Source organism: Amphiura filiformis, chromosome 14 (assembly GCF_039555335.1).
Source record: "Amphiura filiformis chromosome 14, Afil_fr2py, whole genome shotgun sequence".
NCBI classification, from domain to species: Eukaryota; Metazoa; Echinodermata; class Ophiuroidea; order Amphilepidida; family Amphiuridae; genus Amphiura; species Amphiura filiformis.
In genome coordinates, this window is record NC_092641.1 from 48,619,717 (window position 1) to 48,627,311 (window position 7,595).

General features: G+C 36.3%; 1 long non-coding RNA gene across 1 annotated transcript; it reads left to right on the plus strand.

Annotated features, from left to right (window-relative positions):
• Positions 1 to 2,272: 2,272 nt before the first annotated feature.
• On the plus strand, positions 2,273 to 7,118 carry LOC140170236 (uncharacterized). Its single transcript, XR_011861506.1, has 3 exons — positions 2,273 to 2,304; positions 4,512 to 4,639; positions 6,428 to 7,118. It is a non-coding gene; the product is annotated as an uncharacterized lncRNA (long non-coding RNA).
• The last annotated feature ends 477 nt before the right edge of the window (positions 7,119 to 7,595 follow it).

Genomic DNA, 7,595 nt, shown 5'->3' on the forward strand with positions numbered 1-7,595 from the left:
AACATGAAAACGTCAAACAACTAATTAACTACTATTAACTAATGAAGGTAAATTTTTGTAACAACTTACCCCGCATACCGGGTAAGTTGTTACACCATGCTGAGTAAGTTGTTACAATATTACAAAATTTTATGGACCTTTTATAGGCCTTTAGAAGCATTTAGATCATTTTTATTCTATAATAAGTTCATTTATATTAGACTATGATGCTCTTATATTATGGTCAGCCGCTGCAACTCGCAAAGAATCGCCATATTGAACACACGTTGGGCAGCAGCTTCCATTACATTAAGAGGTGTTTTCCCTCTCTGTTTTCCTCTTCCACACTGCAAATTTTCCCGAACACATGACGCTTCTCAGACGCGTCCGGGGTGTTCATAATTGTCTCTTTTAACACTAGTGTTTTTGAAAATATGATAAGCCTAGCACATTAGTGTTCTTTTAGTATAATGTAGAACACACAGTATTGATCAGACGTGTTACAAGTGTTCTGAATGATTATATTGAATACTGGTGTTCAAAATGGAACGCATGAGGTAATGATACCGATGTGGATGAGCAGATAGAGGCGTTGGAGAGCTGCGACGTGTCAGCGAGAAATAAACGGTGCTCCTTTGAAGGAGGGATATAAGTGACTACAACAACAATGGCGATGCAACGTGGAAACGCTATTCCAAACTGTATTTTTCAACCAGAATTTAGGGAAGAATGAAATTCAGGGCAACTTTGGGAGTCCGTATATCTGTTGACAGCGATGAACAAGCATTGGAGAGACACAAGAGGGCGAGATGGCCGAGCGGTTATAGCGTTGCGCTGTCAGCCGGGAGATACGATCGGCGCGGTTCGAGCATTGGGCTTGCCTTAGGTGAAAACTCTCGGATTTCATCGGAATTCTTCTGAACATCGCCATTACCTTGTTTATACTACCATGCATTTGTTTATTGTCGAGTAATGAGATTTTAAAATGTATGAATAAAGGTTGAACACCAGCATTCTGAAAATCAATGTTTGAACACGTGTCATGTGTTAAAAACCGTTACATTTCTTTAATGTGTCCGAGGTGTAACAGTTCATAGATAGTAATTTTGAACACCAGTGTTTAAAGGATTAAAACACGTTACACTAGTGTTCTGAGGTAATAACACCTGTGTTCTCTACATTAACACTAGTGTTCTCTAAATAAGTTGAACACGTGTCATGTGTTAAAACCGTTATATTAATGAACGCGTTCTATGTGTTCTGGCCAATTTGCAGTGCATGTTCTTGGCATCATTAACAGTAGAACAATTACAGCTCTAGGTAAAGCAAAATACACAGAAGACATGTGAAATATTTAAACCTGAAAATTGAAATAAAATTTAGTTTAACACATGTAAAATGTAATTGGGGTAGGTTGTTACATGGGGTAGGTTGTTACAGTGTAACAACTATCCCCATAGGGAGGGTTTACACACATAAGCCATTATAACACAACCCTGAGGCAGAATTACAGGTCATGACTCGGGGATATATTAGTGACCTACACATACTATATTTACCATAACAAGCTAGCATTATATGCACCTCCAGTTGTAAGAGTTATTACAATATTACAGTTTTGTCAGAAAGTTACGGAAAGGACAATTTTTTTTGACTTTACTCTTTAGTAGAATAATGGAGAAAGCTCGCGATTGGCAGTATACCCCAGTTATGTGTAGGCAACATATAGATGTCAGTTAGCCTGCCCTTTCTTATTCCAAATTGGCACACTGAGAGGTGTAACAACTTCCCCGTGTAACTTCCATCCCCGGTCTCCCCTACGGGTGTCTCCCTATCTTCATGATCTTTTTCAGGCTTTACCTTTTTCTTGTATATGAAACTTTCATCATGTACTGACTTCGGCTGACGAACGGACATTGACCCAGGAGAGTTTGTTGACACCTCGTCACGTGACTTGTTTAATTGCCGTATTTGCACAAGGCGCACATTCCTGATTATTTACGTATTTTCGGACGTATAAAAGTATAATATATAAACAAATTTTACGATGTTTTAATTAAACTATGATATTTTACGGTTGTCGCATGCAGGTGCAGTCATAAGAAATAATATAATGTAGTCATAACTTTGGGTACTTTAATAATTAATTTAAATAATTTTATAATATTTTAAGATAATAAATATAATGCATGAGACAAAATAGTCATACATTTGGTAATTAATATCTACACAAGTATTATAAATCAATGTATTACAATCAACCCATCATTATATTGTGAGACTGACGGATAGACAGGATTGCAACCATTGGAACATCCATTGTCGGTAAGCTAATTGATATTAAACGATTTAAAGAATAGTGTGGAAAGTGCAATACATCATAAAACGACTGTATTAAGGGATCGGGAATGAGCGTTTTGAGCGTTTCGACAGTATTTTTATGGGAAATGAGAGCACATCAGACATATCGAATTGCATTCTGAATACAAAGAATGTCTTTCTGATATCAAATAATTTTCAATTTTTTTGAAATTCACGATATAATACAAATTTTATAACAAAATATTAAAATTTGATATTTTTCACATTTGTTATATATAACAGTCCTCGATGTAAATTTTATAAATCTAACGATATATTCTTAAAGTGTATGTAGCTGGGACGAAAAGCCGACGATGAATTGAAAATGTTGACCTTTCGTATTGAAGATATGGATTTTTTTCCCCAAAAGACCTAATTTTTTTGGGGTGTTTTTGGGAAAGAAATCCATATCTTCAATACGAAAGGTCAAAATTTTCAATTGATCGTCGGCTTTTCATCCCACCTACATACACTCTAAGTATATTGATCCTCACTCAATGACAGATACTAATCTCGGGAGGGAATTCAAGTTGTGATTAACTCTGTTAAGGCAGTGGCACCTAATAAACAAATTATGCCCTCTTGAAATCTAAACAAAGAGGGATTCTAAAATGCAGACTAGACATTTAATATGGAATATGTTTTCGTAAAATTCCAAGACTGGTATGAAATGGGTCTGTATAAACCGCACGGGCTAAATATTAATTGGGGTGTGTCGGAAGATGGTGTAAATTAATTGTTTGATAGAAGTTAAAATTATGGTGCTCGTAAGGTAGCAAATTTTTCTAAAATGGCGGATTTAGGGAGGCTGAATTGGAGCTTTGTGGGGGCCCCAATTCATACTGTATGCAACTTTGTTCTATTATTATCAAATTTATAGGGGTTTGAGGTGATATTTCCTAAACTTCGTCACCAATTGGCATTCATCACAGCTGAAATACACTTGCAATGTACCAATTTTTTTGAACATGGACGAGCTTAAAATATGGCTCTGAAAAGTGGTACGTACACAGAAAATTTGAATGCATCCCTGGGGTCAAATGTTAAAACTTATAGTACAAAAACAATTGCGCGGATTCCTGTTGTCCAATGAACTGTTTCTGTATGTGCAATAAGTTTATAACATTTGGGCATTCGAACTTTATGAGTGCGTAGCACTTTTAAGACGAATATTTTTAAAGCTCATCTCACCATGCTCACTTTTAAAACTTGTAAATTACAAGTGCATTTCAGTTCTGACGAACACTTATTGGTATTTAGGTTCAGTAGATATCGCCTCAAACCTCAATAAATTTGATAATATCAGAATAAGGTTGCTCAAATTCAGATCTTTAAACCCACAAAAATCACATTCAGTCTCCTTAAATCCGTCATTTAAGGGTAATTCACTACAATTATTTCACAACATCTCCCGACACACCCAATTAATATTTAGCCCGTGCGGATCATATGGAAAGGTTTCTATACAAAAACGATTCTCTTATAAACCATCATGCGCACAGTTTCCACATCGATGCACATGAGCACCAGGTCCAAGAGCTCTTAAGCAAGCAGTGAATTATCTCCGCACAGTCTTTGATTACATTACAAGGTTGAGTGCACAGCAATGTAAGAGCTGTGAAACTTCTAGCTGAAAACCAGCCTCTTTGACTGGTTTTTGTCAAAACTCAAGTGTTCCCTTCATCCAATCAGAATTTCTTTTATAAAATATCAAACAAAAGCTAACACTTTTCCCTAAAAACACTTTTCGTCAACAGATAACGCAATTCAATGTTATAGCAAGGCGAATGTGGGAAATCTGTTGAAAACTACCTATCCAAGCACATTTTTTACTAAACTCTAGGTTTTAAAAGTCAAAACCTCAAGTGTTCCTTACAATATTTTTCAAATTTTATGTCATTAAATGAAAAAGCACACTTATACTAAACATATATATGTTGTTCATGTACTAACGTCACTAGAATGAGCAATGGCCAATTCTCTTTAAATTGCAAATCTTGTGCAAAAAGTTACTATTTTCGCCTGTTTTGTCACACGGTTGTACATTTGCTAAAGAGCGCTTACAAATTGATATTTATACAGACCCCTTCCAGACCAGTCTTGGAATTTTGCGAGAAAATACTCCATATTAAATATCAACTCTGTATTATTTTCAAGAATTTATCTTACAGTTAATACAAGTATATCACATCATGATTCAACATAAAATCGTCATCCTCTGCGCGGTGATCTTGATGGTCATGAATTCATCTATGATCTGTGAAGTTGATGCAGCTGTTGATGAGCCCGCGACAAAACGGTGAATATGATAATTTTCTATTCTATTCTATCTATTATTTTGCGTCTTCCACTCATCATTTATAATGGTATCTATTCAAAGTTGTTCTGTGATAGTTTTGACCGTACAACAAAATGGTTTCTGTCTATACAAGTATGATAAAATTTTCCGCCAAGCTGAATTAATACTACATTGCTGAGCGAAAGCGATTGGTTTTGTTGCCAATCAGGTAAAGCTCTTTTGTTGCTTTGGGAAGAACGCGCTACCTCATTGGTCAAATATCAATCGCTCGTCGCTCAGCGATGGAGTATAAATTTAGCTAAAAACACCGCAGTCAAATTTGTTTAATCTCGGAATCGACTGTCGATACTGCTTCGATATTTGTCATTAAGGGATATGGGGGTATAAGCGTTTGGACAGTATTTTTGTGGGACATGAGAACACATCAGACATATCGAATTGCATTCTGAATACGAAGAATGTCCTGATATTAAGGTTGGATAAGTCAATTATATGGAACATCGGTGCTTCAAGTGGTCAAGCAGCAAGCACCCCTCTTACTCATCTTTATAAATCGCCAATTGCGTCCACATAATACAGTAAGCCAAAAAATTAAGGTACCCCTGTATATCCTATATAAAGAAACATGTGTCAAAATAAAAACCAGCAGCCAATACCTGTACTCTTTAGCTCTGATTTAAGACCTCATTTGTTGAAATTGGTTGAAAATTAAAGAAACGGTGGTCTAAAACGGTGGTGGTTTTAAAACCTAATAAAGAAAAAAAATCAACAGTTGCACTTTTGTGTTCTAATCACTGAAAGCACGACGCTGGTTTTAACGTGTTAATCAATGGAAGCATTGGCGCTGGTTATCTTGTTCGTGAACACATTGTGTGCAAATTAATAGGGAACGCAATGGAACAAACTGCAACTTTTACACTGGCATCTTCATTGGGTTTTTGGATCGTCATATCTTTATTTTTTGAACAATTTCAACAAACGAGGTCTTAAATTCGAACTAAATGATGCAGCTGTTGGCTGCTGGTTCCAATTATGACATATCTGTCTTTGTTTAGGATATACAAGAGGTGAACATAACTGGTACCTTAATTTTTGGGCTTACTGCATATCATAATATGACCGACTCCTCGTTAGTTGGAGCACCAATATACTATCTACTTCTTGGCAACACTGGTTAATATATTTCAGTGCAAGACTATTTTCACGAGTAACTCCTGTCTAGGCGGGAGTACACACAAGTCAATGAAGTCGTGCAATTTTGGGCCGTACCACCGTAAAATTTAGTCTCCCTTTGTCTAAATAAGCAAGTACCTCTCAACACGAAACCGAAACCGAAAACTCACTTCCTTCAACTTCTTAATGAGTGACAAAAGGCTAGAATAAAAGATATTGGTCACACGTAGGATACTGAAAAGACATTAAGAACCTTAGTATAGTACACACAGTAGCGTATGTTGGCATTTTGAGCTGTATAGTTTTGTATCATGTTACTTTCATATTTATAAATACTAATGAACGTGAGTTAATTGCATATTTTGAATTAAATTCCATCATCTTTGTGTCATGTTATTTGCACGTGAATGATGACCCATCGATTTGGGACACTTGCCTCCTGTGCTCCTATTACGCCATGCCACTGTATATACTTCTTTATATTTACAAAACGTTGGCCGCACAACAAAGAATATATAATTACGAACCAGGTCACTTATTATATCGTCATTTTGTTCGTCAAGTTTGACAATCCTTTGCTTTTTCTCATGTATTTTTATATATTTTTTATTATAGAGCACCCAGGCCCGAAAAACCACTCAGGTCAAGGGATGAAGATGATGTTTCCAGAGCACTTAGGCAGGATGACGATGTTGCTTCTAGAGCACTAAGGCAGTAGGAAGGAGACGTTTCCAGAGCACTCAGGCCTAGGGGGGATGGTGATGGTGAATACGGCTATGAAGGCCTGGTATGAATAGAGACAAGAACGATATACTTTGATCTACCTAAGGAGTGATTTTATCTCCATTTCGCTTTTTTTTTTAAATGACTTGTACCGGTCAAAATGTCAGTTTATGAGGCATGGAACATCACCGTGATTTTTGATCATTAGATCTAACATATAGTCGCGGGAGGTACTTAGGGGAAAGGTCGGTATGGGGATTTGTGACAGATTTAAGGTGTATTTCAGGGTTTTTGGTGGAACTTTCCCCATTTCAAAATGCGGATTTCTAATGGTGTGGAGTAAATGCTAGAATTTGACAAATTTACCACATAAATTTTGAACAAGAAATAAAACTCATAAAGTATACTTGGGTCGTTTTTCGTCGAATGTAGTATTTTGAGGGTATGTGTAATTATTGCCAGCCGCATATTATAACCCAATCCAAAATCAAGAACCCATCAGAAGGCGCACTGTAAAATTACGGTCTTTACTCTTCAGCGATTTAAAACAAAGATTGAGACTATCAAATGTTGAAATTTTGGTCATTTGGGGATTTATCCTTCTACTCTTAATTGATAATAATGTATTTTCACATATGATTTTCACTATGAGAATTCCATGATATATATGAGTTATATTATGTGGCAGGTGTCATAAATATAAAATTCTGCTATAAAATATTCAAAAATATGTGTAAAATAAGCAATTCAAGAAAGGAAAAAGAATTGGGTCATTCCAATGTCTTATGTAAGACAAGATCTTAATCTTCAATACAGGGAGTATGGCTTTCAAATGGGATTACCTGAATGGATGACACCATTCAATTTTGAAATATACAAAACTCTCTGTTTGGGAGGTTTATATTGTTTTCCATAGTAAACCCATTAGCAAAGAACTCAACTATGGAGTCGCCGGCCTCGGGTCTGCCGGCCCCGCGGCCTTGATGTTTTTGTTGATACTGTACTGAGGCCCAAACACTCAACATGGTCCTCCGGCTACGCTAAAATCCTCGTTTTCTCG